The sequence below is a fragment of the Anser anser genome (assembly GCF_964211835.1).
Source record: "Anser anser genome assembly, chromosome: 2".
NCBI lineage: Eukaryota > Metazoa > Chordata > Aves > Anseriformes > Anatidae > Anser > Anser anser.
This window is the reverse complement of record NC_139721.1, coordinates 6,067,918-6,087,974: the sequence shown is the minus strand read 5'-3', so window position 1 is coordinate 6,087,974 and position 20,057 is coordinate 6,067,918. Positions and strand designations below refer to the sequence as shown.

At 36.1% G+C, this 20,057-nt stretch overlaps 1 long non-coding RNA gene across 1 annotated transcript; it reads left to right on the top strand.

Moving 5' to 3' along the window:
• Nucleotides 1-1,142: 1,142 nt before the first annotated feature.
• Nucleotides 1,143-19,207, top strand: LOC310894981. Its single transcript, XR_014580324.1, has 3 exons — nt 1,143-1,272; nt 1,355-1,450; nt 19,140-19,207. It is a non-coding gene; the product is annotated as an uncharacterized lncRNA (long non-coding RNA).
• The last annotated feature ends 850 nt before the right edge of the window (nt 19,208-20,057 follow it).

Sequence of the window (20,057 nt, the reverse complement as noted above, 5' to 3'; positions counted from 1 at the left end):
TCCTTATCTAGATCTCGTAATTTTAACTAGTGGGATCAAACATGAGCCTATTTAGCTGTAGGTCATAAGCTGATTTATGATCATTTTGCAGTATATACCAGATAAGATTACAGAATACATAATAGGTTGTCTACTATTATAGTATAACTGCCACCCATCTCAATCAGTCTGCCTGGAGAGCTAATGATATTGTGTTATAGGATACTATGAACTGACACGATTATACATGCCATTCTCTGTTGGCAATCTAGAATTCAAAAGGCTTTTGTAGACGAAGTATTAACACAATGAATTTCTTTCCACGTCTTATTTCAGCTTCTTAAATAACTAAGGACTGGGATGATGTAAAACAACAATTTTAACTTCTTATTTATCTGTGACTGATCAATAAATAATTATTACTGCATTTTTTTTGACCTAAAATATGAATAGATGTATTCTTCCAGTCAGTATCAATGCACTTATTTACACCACAAGTGAACATATCCCAGAGCTGGCTTTTTTTTTGGTGTGTGTCTGAATTGCTCATAGTGATATAATTTTTCCATAGTTCTTGAGAAAGGAAAGTATAAGGAAAGCATGATTTTCAAAGTATTTTCCAGTTCAAACCTAAAAAAGCTCTTTAAATGATTTTGAAGCTTTTATTTAAATTCCTGTCATTAATGAATTCATTACAGGGTATCATGCCCCCAGATGAGACAAAAAGAAAGTAGAAGTTTATTGTAGTTACTAAAACAAGGATGAAACTTGGAAAAAGACATTGACAGGAATTGGGAATGGCTAGGGAGAATATAATCAAAGTATACAGAGTGTGAAATCATTTCCTGCTTAAGCCACTTTACAGTTTTGCTTTTCCACTGACTTTGTGTGCCCCCAGATAAGTCACCTAGTGCCTGCCTTCCTTCAGGGTTCACCTTGTTGGATGCTCTTATCTCATAGAGTAAAACCTCCTTGGATCTGGTGATCCTTGTTACTTGGATTATCTGATACAGCCATGAGCTAGAATGTGTTTTTTTTTTTTGCTTCCATTCAAGGACGTTTTGTTTTTTGTTGTTTGTTTTTGTTGTTGTTTTTGTTGTTGTTTGTTTTTACTAAGGAAGCCGAGTAAAACATTCAGAAGGTGACTTTTGTCTAGGGCATCCCCAGCACCTCAGAAGATCTGATTTCATCTCCTCAAACATTTGCATGATGGACTCCCCAAGGTCACTCAATGCAGAATGAAGAACTGTTCGAAAATCCTAGTAATGCTTGTGGGGAACAGTGCAGTACCAGGTACTCAGTATACAGATTTCTCTTCTCTGTAATGAAATCAAGCCTTTGGTTGTTTTTTTTTGATTATTTTTTTTTCCCTCAGTCACCTAAGTCTGAAAGAGGGATAGCAGCATTTTGTTTCTTCAAGCTTCAGGATTAAATCATAAAACTGGATGGAAGGTATTGAGATAATGGGCAAGTAAGTATATACTAGAGGTGTTTTATTTATTTATTTATTTATTTATTTATTTTCTTGTCTTTCTTGTCTCCCTGTTTAGACTCTTTTTTTTTTTTTATTGTCCAGCTCTTCTACATGGTCCAACCTAGAATATTAGTGTCAACATACAGTTACACTCTTAAATGGGATCCATGGGATATGAGGAACTATTGTCTTACTTTTATGGCATGAAAAATGTTGCCTAACAGTGTCAAAATCAAATACAATCATTTATCTTCACATTTTTCCTATACAATAATCCAGGGATACAAAATTATATTTGAGGTCACAGGATTGATTAACTCTCTATGGTTTGTTGTTCTTTAGATTACATTAACAGCAACATACAACACAAACAGGACAGTAAATTCATCATCTCAGGATTGTGGCAGTATTTTGAAGATTTTTTTTTTTTATACAGATGATTATTTTGTCAGTGGAAAAGGAATAAAAGCACTATGAAAAGCAATAGCCCAAATTATCTTTAATGGTTTTATTACTTTGTAAAACAATAAAGGCTAAACAACTTTTACAGAGGGTCAGAAATGAGACACTGACAAATTATTCATATGGTATAATTAAAAGCTGATCTCATTGCTCTAGTGTAAATGATTTTCCTCCCTCATTGTTATTGTTCTTCATTTCCAGCATAAATGCTAGTCAATAAAAGAGAAGGAAGGATGGGCTAGTATCAATATATTGAGATGAAGAATGTTCCATAACAAATTAAAAGGGTCAGTGGAAGGAACACATCTTATAAAATGTGGCACAGTAATTGCTTTACATTGGTGGAATGGAGAAAAGGAACAGAGAAAAATAAAATAGAAAAAGATAAAAGGTGATTTCTTTGTAATTATCACAACTGGCAATAATCTGTATTATTCTCTGTGTGTCTTCATTCCATCACGGCAGAAAGAAGCTAGCCAGGAGCAAAACATTTTCAGCAAGCAGTAAGTTCAAACCCTCTCCATCCCCAAACACATTTGAGAAAGCTGAAATTGCTCATATTCAAGCCACAGTGGGAGCATGGTACTTACGGGTGAATTCAAGGGAGGAAATATCTGGAAAATCAGAATGTTTAGTTGTGGTACTTTCAAAGTATTGCCTTGTTTCAATGCAATGCATGTTTTCAATTCAAATTTAATCTTAATGTAAACATTAAAAAGGATTTAACCACCCCTGAAATGAAACAAAGACAAGTATTTCTATTCATATTCTCAGATAAATATAATTTTTATTCCATTTGCCCAGTGAACAAAAACATCACCTTCTTTCCCCCCACAATGCTGGTGCCAGCATCTCAAGAGTGCATGTATTGTACTGCTCCTGCTGCTAACAAAGCTAATAGTTTTCTTGCAGGAAGGAAAAACCAGAATACAAGCCACCTCACCCCTACACACTTCTTCTTTATTTCATGCTAGACAAAAGGATCACTTTGTTCAACTACTTAAATCTTGCATTCAATAGACAAGTCACTGTGGGGAAGTGGAGTCTGCAGTATGCTGTCTGAGCCTAATACTCTAAATCCCTTACATTAAGTACACCACTAGCAACTAAACAAATATCCACACAGATGTCATGCCATTCTACTGCGCAGTTTTATTCCATTTATAAAATGAAAGAGCAATCCCTTGACTGCTTGTCATGGCAGGTGTCTGCATATTTAAATGCTGGTCAGTTTTAAATGGAACACGTGTATTTAACTTTCCCAGCATGTCTAAAGCTTTTTAAAGCCCATCACACTGATGCTAAAATAATAAGGGCCAGCAGCCTGGTGATATGATTGCTTTTTTATTGCTCAGTTTGTGCTGGGAACTTGTTTTAATTCCAAAGGTTATGGCTTTTAAAGCAGCGCTACTCCCATTTCCCTCCCCCAAACTGAAGCTGAAGCAAAAAGACACATAAATGAGAGCTGAAAACGTATGCTAACATGGCAATGTATCCTCTGATCGGTTTTCTTTTTTTTTTTTTTTTTTCTTTTCTTTTTTCTTTTGGCGTGCTTTCTAACCACTCTTCCCAGCAAAGATTGAGAGTGTCTCACTTAAACAGATGTCTGTTGTTATGACATTGGCAGATGGACAATTAAGACACTTTGAGGTAAAATATAAATAAAATGCAGACAAAAGGAGGGAGAACATGTCATTACTGCTTGCTGTTACTGTCTCCTTGCTTCTGAATTTCAATGTCAAAGGAAGGGCTTTCTCTACCAATTGCTTAATGTTAGCTATGACAATTATAATACAGTACTAAAGCAAAGGCAAATGAATACCAATACTGTAAAACTAAACTGGAGAAATAGCTTCTAAGTAGTTTAATAGAATGACTATACTCTGTGATAGGAACATGTTTCTGCTGTTTCCTCCAAGGTTAGTCTTGCATGATACTGAGGTAGTCATTAAACATAAGGCCATGAAGAACTCACTCCAGGACCTCTGAAGGAATCCTATAAGGTGGCAGCGAAACAGATGAATGATGTAGCCAAGAGGCAGAGTAGTCCAGGCAGAGTGGAGTTTTTTTTTAAAAAAAGGACTGTAGTATATGATATATGTATATGTTAAGTAGTTAGAGGAGATGCATCTATGGAATAGGGTTAATGAAGATAACGGAGTTAATACCTTTTAGAAGAAATCTTTATACTGCAGTGAACTATGAAAATTATATTGGGAAGAAAAACAGTCATTTTGCTAGTAAATAGCATAATTATTCATTTTTACAGTTCTTTTTCGTGTGAAAGGTCATGTCTTTAAAATTCTTTCTGTTTGAAGGCATGTGATATTTAAAGAAGCTCAGTCTAAATAGCTTGAAACCCCCATCAGGAGACTGGCATTTTAAAAGCCAGGCTTTTATGTCTATTTTACATTTTTTTCCTATTTCTTATCAAATTTGGAATAAATCTCTCAACCTAGGTTGTAGGTTAACTGTTACGATTAAAATCAGAAGCACGAATTTAATCCTTTATTTGTAACAGAAATAGACAACAAATTCTGGAGCAGGGCATGTCTCTGCCATATGGTGCATTGGTGGGACAACAAGATTTCTACCAGAAGTGACACTGTTTCAATAACCTTCCGTATAAGAAAATTCAGGAACATGGAAGTACGAAAAAGCTGAGGGATAGCAAAAGATGGATTAAAATATTTTTGGAAGCTGTAAGCCAAAGCATCTTGTTGATTGTCAAGAACAAAAGAGATGTACAGAGAGATTTCAAAGAATGTGTTTTCCACTAGGATACTAAATAAATCCAAGGATGCTCTGAAAAGGCAGAGTAAGAGATTTTGTGCATTTGTTAGATAACTTCAAGAGGGGCAGAGAAGTTTTGATTCTTGTGCTGAGTAAATTGCAACTTTACTCCTTCAAGTACCCAAAGAGGTCAAACCTAATCTGAAAGGCGTTCTGAATGTTCCTTTTGGTGGAGGCTTAGGCAGCTCTTGCATTATTTTCAAGGTGAAAGAGAGCAGAGTCCCACAAGAGAAGAACTAGGAAAGGAAGATTCCTTTCCTAGGAAAGTGCTCAGGAGTGTTCAGGGGAATCTGAGCCTCATGAGTAAGAGATCAGATCCTGCCCAGACTCGGCTACCTGGGAAATCTGTAAACTGCCAAGTCTGTTTTCGTTAAGACAAGCTGGACCATCCATTAGGAACTGAGCTGTGGACTCAGTTTCTGAAGAAAAAACTATCTTTCAATTTATTGCTAGAAAGTGAACTGTGTATTTGAAAAGCTCTTGTAGCACAGAAGTGGCAAAGATGTGTGGTTATTTTATTGCAAATAATATAATGAAACAGCAAAAAAATATAGATAGAAATATAGCATGTAATCAAAGTTGTAGGATGATTTCCGTGCCAGGAGAGGTTAAGGAGACTGAGAGTCTTCAGCTGGAATAAGAGATGCCTGACATAAACAATATGAAAGAAATAAAGTAAATGCAGAGAGAGCAAGTGTTTCTTGTAACAGACAGAGGGCATAAAGTGAGATGAAAAACATAACAGGAAATAAACATGAGAAGGATATTTCTGTGACATTTTTTATCCCAAGAAATTACAAGGACCAAAGCAGATTTTATCTTGGCAATACAACCCTGGGAAACTTTATTCCTTTCTTTGTGCTAAGCACAGACTTCTTACAGCCATTCCTATTTTCCTTGATATGAAAGAACAGTGTCTGCCAGAAGCTCATCAAGTAGCCTGTGCTGGAACTTCTCATATTTTGCATTACAAGAAGTGTTCAATTTGTGCATAAGCAAAGGTTAAGTACTTCTGAGGAAATCTGTGTGGGCACAGTATGTTTTTGTAAACAGTAAGATTTTTATACCCTCAACCCTGGCTATGAAGACACCTTTTCCCTTCCCTTCCCTTCCCTTCCCTTCCCTTCCCTTCCCTTCCCTTCCCTTCCCTTCCCTTCCCTTCCCTTCCCTTCCCTTCCCTTCCCTTCCCTTCCCTTCCCTTCCCTTCCCTTCCCTTCCCTTCCCTTCCCTTCCCTTCCCTTCCCTTCCCTTCCCTTCCCTTCCCTTCCCTTCCCTTCCCTTCCCTTCCCTTCCCTTCCCTTCCCTTCCCTTCCCTTCCCTTCCCTTCCCTTCCCTTCCCTCCCTTCCCCTTCCCTCCCCTTCCCTCCCCTTCCCTCCCCTCCCCTCCCCTCCCCTCCCCTCCCCTCCCCTCCCCTCCCCTCCCCTCCCCTCCCTCCCCTCCCTCCCCCTCCCCCCCTCCCCCTCCCCCTCCCCCTCCCCCTCCCCCTCCCCCTCCCCCTCCCCCTCCCCCTCCCCCTCCCCCTCCCCCTCCCCCTTCCCCTTCCCCTTCCCCTTCCCTCCCCCCTCCCCCTCCCTCTCCCCCTTCCCCTTCCCTTCTCCCCCTTCCCCTTCCCTTCTCCCCCTTCCCCTTCTTCCCTTTACCCTTCCCCTTCTTCCCCTTACCCTCCCTTCCCTTCCCTTTCCTTTCCCTTTTTTTTTTCTAATATTCCAGTTTTCTTAAAATGGAATGGATTCCTCCTCTTTTTTTTTTCCCTCTCTTTTTTTCTACCTGCTACTAGGCCAGAACCAGCACAAGTCAAAAGAAATTCCCACTCTGTTATTCAGAATATCTGTCTCTTAAAGATTATGAGCTCTGTGATTATAAACATCATGAACCCTAGAGTTTGTTTAACTATCCATGGATGTGTGCAATGTAGAAACATCTGACCAAATTACTCTGAGTTTCCTTTTAGAGTCAGTGGAGGGTTAGTCAATAAACTCAACAGAATTGAGGTCTGAAGAGTTTATCTTGCCCTAAAGTAAACACATTTGTCCAAATTAATCACATTAAACTCCATTGACTGTATTGATTAGACTACATTGACCATAATGGGAGCCTAAACAGCCAGCTCAGCTGTAGATACATATATTTGTATAACAGCAGTGAGATGAAATGAATCCTACCCCCAAACTCCCTGTTCCAGTCATCTACCAAAGACTGAGATTTCCAATCGTTTTGTTTAACAGCAGAAATGAATAGTTTATTGATGTGGATTTCAAGCATTTTGCATAGCTAAGCCCCAGGACCAGTTTTGTCTCGAAATCTTATCTTCACACAGATGATATTAACAAATTTTGAACAGCATAAAACTAATTCTAATTCTTCACTGCACACTTTCATACTCTTCGTAAAAGAAAATGTGACACGATTTAACAATGAAACTCTAAATGACAAGAGTAAATAAATAAATAAATAAATAAATAAATGCCCTTAGAGCTATGTATATGATCCACTTAACTAAATATTGCAATGAATAACTGATTTTCTTTGTAATCATTAAGGAGCTGAATAGTAGTTTTCTGGAGTCATCAGGAAACTGCAGGAGGAGCAGATCTACTCTCTCGCTTAGGGTCCCAATCAGTCCTTCCAACTAATTTATTTGTTCTTGTGTTCTTCCTTCCTCTCCACACTAGATGTGAGAAAAGAGTCAATTCAAGTTTCAGCTGCCAGCAGTACCATGCAGTGAGCTAGGACCACAGTAAACCAGTGTTCCCATTCATTAATTATGGCTGTTGTTTCAATACATTGATGCATTTTACTGTTTTTCATGGAATGCCATTTCCCGAGACATATTTCTTGGGAAAGTGTGTGTGTGTGTCATCAGGTGTGTGTGCAATATTGCTGTTGTTCAACTACAGTTCCTCAAAAAACATACCCATGGCTGCAAAAACTCTCTTCATATGCTAGAGCAAGCTCTCAAACTATTTTTAAAATTATGATAAAAATTTGTGGCAGTCACTGTTTACTTATTCTAATATTTTATAGTTCTCTACTGGGAAAATTGATTCATTTTCTCCTTTTGCTTGAATTTATGCTGAGACAGAGAATATTATGTGCTTCCAATGACAGGAAAGACATTCTGTATATATAAATAGATGTACTTTTTCCCCCCCATATTTAAATTAATATTTAAATTAATGTGATTTCTGCTAGTAAATTAGATCATCCAAATATAGACACTGCAGACAATACCACATGACAAATTCTAGGCTTACATAAATTTAATATACATGTGTGGAGCTCTTCTTCCTATAAATAAAGCTGTATCTCACCTCACTTGCCAAGGAGGTGAAACTTGTTCCTGTTATAGCATAGTTCTCTCTGGATTAAGAAAGTTGCTCCAAGAATAAACCTGATTCCTGGAACTTTTGTTTGTTCCCTTTTTAATAAATGTGATTTGTATCAGTATCAAGAGCAGGGCACAAGCTCTCTGCTGAAGTCCTTATCTAGACCCTCAAGCCCCTGATGTGGTTGTTTCTCGTTTTCTGCTTTATTTCATAATCCCACACAACTATTGATTCGTTGATTCTCTTAAGCATTTGGAATCTCGGGAACCTGATAAGCCATTTGTTATTCTTCTTGCTGAAGGTGTTTGGTCTCTGGCTTGTGCAATAAGCTCCAGGAATAAAGTCTGAGAGTTGATTTTTTCTCTGTGCTTGAATGTTTTGCATTAGAGTAAATCTTAAATTTCCCCACTGCTGGAAAGAACACAGCTTTGCCACATTCACTCATTATACGGTAATTCAAAGAGTATTTCATCCAAAGTCCCTGAAGATCATCTCTTAATGCTTCTTACAGTACAATGTGATCGTTAGACTTGCTATTCATGTGTGAATTTTCTTTTGCTGAGGCCCATGAATGGAAAGACAACTTTTTTTTTTGTAAGTACTCATTTTTCTAGAAGTTATCACATCTGAGATGAAAATCACTTGACAATTGTTCCTTTCCTAACTTCTAATTCCTCAAATGTATAAAGTACCTGTTTATAAATATCAGTAGTGGAGAGAGCAGGATTGTTTAACAGTAAATGTGGTAAACACATGCTTCACATGCTTTCCAAGACTATCTTAAAACACGTCAAAGCCCTGGAGTGTGTACAATACATCATTTAGAGAGAAACTAAAGTAACTTTTTTTTTTTTTTTGACATAAACTAAGAACTTTTGTGTGAATGCTACTCATGTTATCTTGGCATGTTGTTTGGTATTGTTCAGCTGTGAGGGGAAGTATCAAATGTTCAAGTTGCACTTAGCCAATAATACCATAACAGGATTTTTTGCATTAGCCATCCTTTTCTGAAGTATCCCTACCCCTTAAGTCAATCAATTTATCTACTTTCCCTATGGCAATATATATTATTTTTCAACAACTGAACAATCTAAGAGATTTTAGAGTCAGTGACTGGTCTATTATGGAAAATATTTCCATGCTAAAAAAAAAAAAAAAAAAGAGTATCAGCGAGAAGTTTTAACTTCTCAAGTGGACAGTTTAGCAAGTCCTGTGGGACATTAGTTATAAAGAAATTCCAGGGTGAATATATTATACAGCTATTTGATTTTGCTGCTGGTGTAAATATAATGAAATATGTTTGGAGTTTTGAGAAAGTCTTGAATTCATAGCAAATCATGACTTGATGGCAATAAATTCAGAGTATTTTTTATACATAAAAATTAATATATTCATGGAGATATAAATTAGTGGGATGCTAGAGATAAATTCCTACCTTCCATTAGCTGTTTCATTTGTATAATATCATAAATTAAATCTCTCTTTCCTTCCCATCACAAATCTTTTCTATTAAACTTGTGATTTTGTGTAAATCATTTGACTTCTGCGCCTTTCTTCATCTACCGCCCCATTTAAAGATTGTCTCCAGACATATCTCTGTATCTAACAAATTCAACAATGTGCCTCATCACATGTCTGAGATTTGTAGTTCTGACTTTAACATAGCTATATTAGGCTACTTTTTCATGTTTAATTTTCTATCATAATTTAGTTTATTTGAAGCATTTATGACTTATGTTTGTTATATTCCTTTCTAAGAAAAATGAGAACCAGTAACTGTCCGTGTGATCTATTAATGAGTGAAGCATCCATTGTATTTTAACTAATGGCTATCATACTGCCTTTATCTATCATGGGTTTGCAAAGTCATGTGTGAAACATGGAATATGGAAAGTAACACAGGTTTCTAAAAAACAAGGCTTATATTGATATTCACAACCAAACTCCCTTCCAATGCTGTATGTTCTTTACTCAAAAACATCCCACTTCTCCTCTCTCTAATTTTCACAGGCAGTCTTTATCTGTCCATCTGCAATGCATTTCTGCTCCATTAAGTTATTATAATATACAACCATAAAGATAATGCAACTGTAAATTATTGCATTAACATTCTAGTCAACAACACATAAAATGAGACTGAACAAAAGACAGAAACTATTTTACCTGGGAATGTGCCATTTCAGAAACAGAATATTCTCTTTTGAAATGGTCTAAAAGCACTTGAAATGACAATTAATACTGTTCAAAAATATTATCCTGGTATGTTTTTTCACATTTGTTCATATGTATTTCAACACTGTATCTGGAAGGAAATAATATGAGGATAAATGCTTTTAAAAATTATATTTAAAACTTAGAAATTGAAAGAATGCTCAAAAATGCATGCCAAAAGATAAGATGGAGTTGTTACCACTTAAATTCATAATAATGCAATGGTAAAATTCTATCTTTATTCATATTTCCAAACAGTTAAAAACTAAATTTCATCTAAATAAACTGCTTTTGAGTCACTTCCTTTGGTGAAAATGTAAATAACTTACCCTTCCTATTTATGATTTTTTTTATGTGTGTGTATTTCTTTTTTCTTTCCCTTGAATTGAATGTTTTCATGCCAGACCTGCAGGAGGAAAAACAAAATAAACAAAAAAAAATTAACAAAACAACAATAAAACATACAGAAGCATATGATGAGAGGAACGAACAAAGTAGCCTCTCTGTTTGGTGGTGTTTTTGATCAAGTGTTAACTGATAGGCACATTTACTGCTGGGCAGATTGAGCCCTGGACAGTGGTTCCAATCTAGTCTATTCACTGGATCCTTATTGTGGTTTTGCAGAGACGTTACGATTGCTTTTGATTCTGTATTTTGCAAATGAAGGTTGGGTGTTTTGCATGGCACCTCCAGACTCCTAGCAGTAATAGAGAGCAGTGCCTGTAGATGTTTTTCCATTTGCACCTTTTCCCCAAATGAAACATGCAAAGAACAAAATAATGTTTTAATAAGCCCCACTTCATTCTCTTGTTGACAGGTTTTGGGTCACTATAGTTACAAGACTATATATACGAGACATTTATTTGATCTCTTAGAGTCCTTCCTAACAGGCCTAGTGAACAGAAAACTCTCTTTTCCACAGAACATTAGGCTAAGAATAATCAAGGCAGCATTTATATCTTCTTTTCTTTATGTGAATGAATGACCTGTCATATCATTGCCCCTTTGAGATATGACAGTGTTAACAACCTTATTTCTGCACCAGAGGAAATGAAGTACACAGAACTGATATAAATGGTCATCAGAAAAACCAGATTCTGTATTCAAAACCTTGGACCCTGATTCCCATGTTGATCAACAACAGCAGTGACCACCACCTCCAGTGGTGGCTGGTGGTCAAATAAATAAATGAATTTTCTTATAAAAAACACAACCAGCACACAATCAATGGAGACAGTGCAGTATAAAGTTGCAATGTAAATAGAAAGTGCTGATGACACCAATGGCTTAATCCTAAACTGCTTCAATCACATGCTTTCGTTTTATGTAGAAAATGTATGAATGTACATTACCAACCATCCATGGGAGAGCTAAGGAAACAACTCTTTTCCCTTCCCTTCCCTTCCCTTCCCTTCCCTTCCCTTCCCTTCCCTTCCCTTCCCTTCCCTTCCCTTCCCTTCCCTTCCCTTCCCTTCCCTTCCCTTCCCTTCCCTTCCCTTCCCTTCCCTTCCCTTCCCTTCCCTTCCCTTCCCTTCCCTTCCCTTCCCTTCCCTTCCCTTCCCTTCCCTTCCCTTCCCTTCCCTTCCCTTCCCTTCCCTTCCCTTCCCTTCCCTTCCCTTCCCTTCCCTTCCCTTCCCTTCCCTTCCCTTCCCTTCCCTTCCCTTCCCTTCCCTTCCCTTCCCTTCCCTTCCCTTCCCTTCCCTTCCCTTCCCTTCCCTTCCCTTCCCTTCCCTTTCTCCTTAAACAAAGTGTACAATTTCCTTTGTAAATGCTCATTCAGAAATCAATGCACTCACAAAGATGTGGAAGACTGTAGGGACTCAAAAACAGAAGTCCTGATGGAGGCTGGACACTTACTATGTGATAAAACCTAACAAAAAGCCAAATATTGAAGCATCTGTTTATGATGCTGCAGGTTTAATTTAATAAAATTATTTTCATGTAAAAGAATGCCACCTTTCCTGCACCAAAATCACAAATGGGTGGTCAGAACATGCTTCCCTTCCTTTCTTGGTAGAAAAGCAGAGACATTTGCTTTTTATGTGGTTCTTTTTAAACAGAAGCAAAACTTTTTTTGTTTTGTTTTGTTTTGTTTTTGTCTTTATTTATAAATAATTAAGCTTCAACATGTTATACTGAGAACTGAATAAGCCATACAGAAATAAACAATGAATTTGTTCTTATGTCAGATGATCTTAAACAGAAATTGGTGGAACTTGCACCACTCATGCCCTGAACTTAATCTTTCTATTTTCACAGCCTTTTTTCATAAATCAGTCATTTCATAAATCACAACAGCTATAGCAGTCATATTTATTGCATCTTCGTACTAGATATTTTGTTCCTATCTCCTCTAATAAATATTTCCTCTTATTCTCATTTCGGTTTCCTTAAAAAACCTGTCATAATCAGTACCTTCAGTTGATCAGATGTTGACATTTTTGGAGGATTTTTTCATACTAATATTAAAAAATCTGGGCTCCTTTGGGTCTAGAAGGATGCAAGAAATATTAAAAAAAAAAACTCTTCACCCTTATATGTAACTCATTGGTCTGGGAGGGTCTGCCTGCTACCAGGGTATCTTTCTTCTCAAACAAACAAACAAACAAACAAACACAAAAAAAAACTCAAAAGCAGAAGCAGACAAAGAGTGGAGGGGATTTAAGAAACAAAGAGGCAGTGTTGCTCATTGTCATAAGTAGTTTTCTCAGTTTTTCAGGCACCTCATCATTGTCATTAGGTTATTTTTATAGGTGTCACAGCAAAGTACTATTTGAAAGAGGAGCCTAAAAGGGACATGGATAAACCTTGTTTCCAGAACTCTGTATTAATGAATCTGCATGGATCTATGTATTCATATGCTCAAGTTCAAATTCCACATACAATTGTCACCATAGATTCATGTTGCAGAATAAATAGATTGTGCTATTATTATGATGATGATTATTATTAATAATATATTAATTTATTAATTCATATTAATATAATAAAATAATAATAATAATAATAATAATAATAATAATAATAATGCTTTGAAAGAATAAGTTCTCCATAACATAAGGGTTAAGAAAGCAAAGTTAGACTGACATCCAGTCTTCTTTTGCTGTCACACAGGAGCTGCTTATAAGCCCAAATTCTATCTTTGAGATGCACTATGAAACGTTTTTTTTTCTTTATCTACTTTACTTTTCCAATAGCTCTTCTTTTTGTATTTCATTATTCAGCTATAGATGCATACAATCAGTCCTTCATTATTTCAGGACAACAGTCATTCTCTAATTACTTCACGTCTGATGAGTGTTTCAGTGATGGATGACCTGTCTCTTTCTACATAATTTTGTGTCTGAAAAATAGATTCAGGTTTGGGAAAAAGAATTCCAGAGCTTAATGTAGATCATCCATTAAACTACTAACATTTTTGCTTTATATTTCTGTTCTTGTCTATTTCTTATATACTTTACAAAGCCAGATACCGGAGATGAACTCTTCTCTCGTTTGGTGCAGCAGAAGTGTAATTCTTCTGTCCTTTCTAGAGATACAGTGGTTTTACAGAAAAATCAATGTGAACAGTATTCATCTACCTGATTCTAGGAAAAAACAGTTTCAAATCTTGGAATTGGTGCCTTTTTCCTCCAGAGCCAGGTTTTCCAGCTGAATGAAGTTCAGTGAAGTTCAAGGTGACAAAGCCCTTGGATTAAAATTCGGGGGGGGGGGGCGGAACGGGGACGGGGGGGGGGGGGATGACACGATGGCGGACAAAAAACAAACAAGCAAACAAACAAACAAACAAACAAAACACTACAAACCCAAATCCAACTCCTCATGACTTTAGCTTTTAACTGATTTGTGGATTTGTCTCTCTTAAAATGAAGTGAATTACTTGGATGTTCCAGTAAAACTGATGGAGTAGCACTAACTCAACAAAGAGCTATCAATGGCCATTAACCAAATGTCAACCCTTGTGGGTTTAGAACAATCTACATGTTTTTTAAAAGATTTAGAATATCTTCTTGTTTATCTTCTTTGTTTTTATCTTACTCAAAGATCTTGTCTGATTTTTCTTTACTCTGCAGATTTGTTTACTTCTAGACTATACCATGTTGGGAGCTCAAGTGCAGAAAGCGTTGATTAGTGCTCAATTCCTATAAATATCTTCATTATCTTCTAAAAAGAATGTGCTTTGGGAATTAATAAATACCACTTTGGTATGTATGCTGAAGTTAAATTATTTTTTTCTTTTCAATACCTCCAGCTAATTTTAAGGCAATATGACATTCCTGAAAAATAAAATAAACAAAACAAAACAAAAGTACTCATTTCTTGCCTTCACTCTCCAAATCTTTTGCAAATCTTTACAATTCTTCACCTCACAAAGTTTACTGTTATTAAGAACATGATCCAAACACTGTGAACTAGTAGTGGTGGGTGGTAAGTCAGTAAGGAAAAATAGTATAAATAAATAAATAAATAAATAAATAAAAAGGAGCTATGTTTTCTCTTGAAAATCTTGACACTTTGCAGACCTTTGACTGAGCTCTCAGACTGTGTCTTATTGTGTGTCATGCCAATAGTTATTATACTGTTGTGGTTTCACAATAGAAGATAATAATAGCGGTTGCCTGAACATGATTATGCCAGGGAAATATGTTGGTTTATAATATTGCTGAAGAAGGGCTGAATAAGCCTTTCTGTTGCCAGTGCCTACTGATATGAGATCTAGGACTTATAAGTATGTTATGGACTGACTGCAACCCCCATTTCCCCCATTCTCCTGCGCCAGCTGGGGGGAAGGAGGTAGAAGAGGGTGGATGGGGGGAAGGACATTCTATTTTTTGTTTGTTTGTTTGTTTGTTTGTTTTTCACTGCTCTAATTTGTTAGTAATAGGTAATACATTTTATTAATCTCCCTGTGCTGAGTCTGTTTTACCTGTAACCATAATTGGTGAGTGATCCCCCTGTCCTTATCTCAACCCTTGAACCCCTTCCATCGTATTTTCTCCCCATTTCCCTTGGAGGACGGGTAGTGAGAGACCAGTTGTGGTGGAGCTCAGCTGCACAGCTGAGTAAAACCACAATCAAGTGTCCTCAGCCTCTCCTCATAGGACACATGCCTTCCAGAACTTTATCATCTTCATTGTCCTCTTGTGGATGCACTGAAGTATCTTAACGTCCTTTGCATACTGTGGAGATGAGAACTGCACACAATATTCAAAGTGAGACTGCATCGACACTAAGTATGGTGAAATAATCACCTCTTTTGACCAATTGGCTATGCTGTGTTTAATGCACCCCAAAATGTTGTTCACTGTCTTGGCTGCCAGGGTACACTGCTAGCTCATGTTGAGTCTATTGTACACCAGCATCTCCTGATTCCTTTCTGCAGAGCTGCTTTCCAGCCACTCATCTCCCAGTCTGTACCTGTGTTACATAATTAATGCCGGTACAGTCTGTACCTGCATTACTCTGTTCTAGGTGCAGAACCAACCAACTCTCAATAATGCCAATGATATCATAACTCTTGGAAAGGACACAATCTTCCAGTTTGTCTGGTTGTTCCTCACACGGCTTGCATTGGTACACAAGCATTTCAGAGGTGCTGCTGAAGCCACAGCACTCACTGGAGTGACATAGATTATTCCATTAGCTTTGCCACCCTCAGATGGTGCCTTACCATCCTCTGGCTTAACCTCAGTGTTCCTAGTCGCATCTTCTTTCCCCATCAATCCTAGTTTAAAGGATCCTAGTGCTTGGTAGAAGGTATCATGTCCTCATCTGCAAACTATCTTTGTGACTATCCTTGTGTCTATTCACACAAAGGTAGATCCAGTGAGCTGTTTTATAGGCTTATTAATCTCACTTAAACTCTTTTTTGATCTTCCTCTGGTTGCTTCTACCATCTGTATTATAACTTTCAGGTACATGGGTTGAAACTACCACAAAGCATAATGGAAGTTTAATTTTAGTAGAGACTAGTAGAACTATCCTTCAAAGTGCAAAATCCTGCTAAACATGGACCAAAGTGGAAGCTAAAAAAAAAAAAAAAAGTCCAGTTTACATTTGCATACACAAAATTGATTAGAAAAAAATATTTATTAATCCTTTTTTTTTTTTTAAATATATTATGATGGAGTTCTGGTGAAGGAAAAATGTAAGAGAATGGTGACAAGGATATTAAGAGGAAAAGATATGTTAAAGCTGCTCTAATACTCCTACTGTTTTCTTAACATACAAATTAACTTGGTCAAAAAAGGCAGGCCATTATAGATTTTTGACTGCATAAATTTTAGGGAGGAAGCAGAGCTAGAAATAAAATACTTAGTTTACACATTATGTGGCAAAGTAACAAAAAATTACCTATCTTCATATTAACTAATTTTACTGGTCCATTTATTTTTGACAAAATAAGCAACACAAGCAGAAGTTAAAAAAAAAATAGAAAAATCTCTTAATCTTATTTAGCATGTTACTTTCTTTTGGGACAAAACATAAAGATTACTAAAAATCTAACAAAAATCTGCTGCAAATGTGGTAGGAAAAAAATACCCACTAATAAAACACAGGGTCTTTATTCAATGCAAAGAATGGGCTTATTTTCCTCTAAAGTAATTAAAATAATAAACAGGAAGCTCTATTCTGCAGAAGACTAACACAATCAGTAAAGTGTCAGCAATCTGAGATTCTAATATATTCCTGATGGAATAAATATCTCATCGGTATATAGGAAGCTTTTAAATTGTTGACATATTCTTTAAATGTCAGGTTGGTGAATGCATAATAGTTTTATCTTAGCAGTCTAGTCTCCATTCTATTTATTATTCATATGTGGTTTACAAGTCAGCAGAGTATTTTTTGAATTTCTAAAAACTCAGACACCGATTAATGATCCAACAATATACTCCTAATTCATTTTTTCAAGCCAATTAGTTCTCATATTTATTGCAATTCTATACTATAATGTGAAATGTTGATTTTGTTGGAGTTAGGAGGTCTAGAGATTAAGTATGTCAGCTGTAAAATATCTACTAGCAATAAGAAAGATGATTGCTTTGGTAAATAAAAATGAAACCACAGAAAATAGGTTTTATTGCAACCTTGCTCAACCTCAAACCCTCAAGCCTTGTTTTACTGTATTTTGCCTTGTCTCTTTCTGTGGAAAAAAAAAAAAAAAGGAGAAAGAAATACAACTTTAAAATTATGGAAATGGAAGGAAAGTTCATACAATTGCCCAAATCTTCAGAAGTATTCCTATGCAATGGCACCTTACAGAAGTATTATTTGGAAAAATAATAAAATAAAATAAAATAAAATAAAATAAAATAAAATAAAATAAAATAAAATAAAATAAAATATAAAATAAAATAAAACCGCTGTTATTACAATTACACATTACAAACATTTCATAATGGACTCTAAATCTGCAAGAAAAACAATATGTGGTTTACTCTACAAACCAGGGAGCCTAGTACAATTAAAGATATTTTTCATGCCTCTAGTAACACAAAGTGTGTTTGAAATTGGCAGGAATAGCTCTGAGCACTGCTGCAGACTGAAATGCAAATGTCAAGTTAACATTTAGGTCAAAGAACAGAGTCCAGAGCTAAGCAACTTCCTGGAAGGGATTACCATTGTGTTTTAAACACCCAAAGTTTCCTAAATCCTTCTGTAGAGCCTGAAATTATTTTTTCAATTCCAATTCCTTTGTTCTGTTGGCACTTTTGAAAGCTTTTCCATGGCATTTAGTCAATCAAAAGACACTGTACTACCATTGTATAGGCCCACCTCCATTGACAGTAATTCCTCTGATTTACAGAAGCCATTTTATAAATGGAGATATTTAAGGATACACACCTTTTGTTCACAGATGAGGAAAGAGTTATCTCATAACAAGCACAAGACATTTATTTATGTTAAGAATACCCTTGTGCTAATTTCTCTTTATAACAGTGCAGAAGAACAAATTTTTCTAGAAATTGTCTTTCCACGACAATGTGATTTCACCTCTGCAGTTTCTGCATTTCTCCATTGGTAAAACTCGCTATAATCCAAAAACAGGCATTCAGATCAATGCTTATAATAAAGTGTGATGAGTTTGGTCCTTGGTGTATAAAATGACACAGATCTTTGTGGAATCTGGGCTCACATGACTACATACTATTTAGAGACTGAGTTTCAGCTATTTATTATGGCAAGGACAATATAACTTTAATGCTCCTACCAAGAGCAGAAAAAAATGGGTTTCAAATAGTTAAAAGAATAAATTATCAATCTGTTAACATATTCAGATTATTTTTCTCTGTTTTAATACTTTTAAATTACTCTTCATCAAAACGTGTCCCTTCAACAGTGTAACACTTTAATAAAAATTTTGATCAAGGTCAGTTCATCTGTGATCTGAATTTGTTAAGAATAGCGTTGGGAAGCAAGAGTTTAAAATAGATCTGTATCTGAAGCTAGACATAATTACTAGATAAATCTCCTTCTTATCTATGCATTTATGGAAGAGGTAGTAAAACTGATCTCTCTTGGCTTCAAAATACAAGACTCTGCCCTCTCAGTTCGAACACAACTGGTTCAATGACAATATCAAAAAACTCTTCCTTTTCTATATCTGCACCAAACCAGCATCTGGACCCTGAATCCAGAAACCACTTCCAGGTAATCAGTGCAGATTTTACAACTTCCTTCTACCTGGGTTCTCACACAGAACAACGAAAAAGAGAAAAAATTTTTCTGGAAAAATTCCCATTCACAGTCTTTTCTTGCTTTAGGTAAAGATACTTAAAGTATCTTTAAGTTGCCACAAGTGGACACACCAGGATTTCTTCAACATAATTTTTATATGTTTAGAAAGGTATTTATGTGGGCGTATCTCAATGTGTGCTTTTATTTACAGAAAGGAAACAACCAGGAGCTGAAACACTCACAAAGGCACACTCTTTAGAAGCCAAATAAATATCTGTGAAGAACCTTGCTCTGTAGTTTAAGTGAAAGTGAAGAAATAAGAAGAAAATTCAGGTAGGTGGAACATAATTACTTGAACTGGAACTTAGCCAGGACAGCAGGGCTAACACCCCTACTGATTCCATATTTCTGCAATCAGTTACTGTAACAACCCTGTATTTGCATATTTCTCAAATGAGATCTGAGACAGAACAGTTAGAGGTGAGTGTTGTTGCTGCCAGTACAATACACTGAATCAATATTATTTTTGCTCTTGATGTGTGCTCTTGATTGCTGCGCAGTCTTATGATGGAGTTTGGAAATTAATTTTTCAGACAGAGAAACAGTGGTTGGTATTTATCAAGTTTAGATTTACATTTTCTGGTTAACCCAGGTGGAAAATTGGGTGAAATGCAAGACTTCATTGAGCAACCGGATGCTGCATCTCTGCTGAGCTGTCCTAGGTCAATAAATCACTCACATAAAAAATAAATAAATAAATAAATAAATAAAATAAAATAAAATAAAATGTTTAGCAAAAGAAAATGACATAAACTTTTAGCAAATCACAAAATCACAAAGAAGGCAATAACTGAGGACTTAAAAAAAAAAAAAAAAAAGAGGAATACTTTGGGTCCTGTATATTTGAACATTTTACTCTATCTAGAAATAAATACTCTTTGAAATATCAATCCATTGCTCTGTGTTACTTGTACAGAAGAAATGTTTCTTCCCTGAATTGTCTTCCTAAGTCATGCCTTCTGTTGCTCAGTCAGTCAACATGAAGGCTGCATTGAATCTATGTCTCTTATAATCGTTCTGACAGATAAACTATTAATATTGAAATGTGAGCTTAGAAAGAAAAATATGT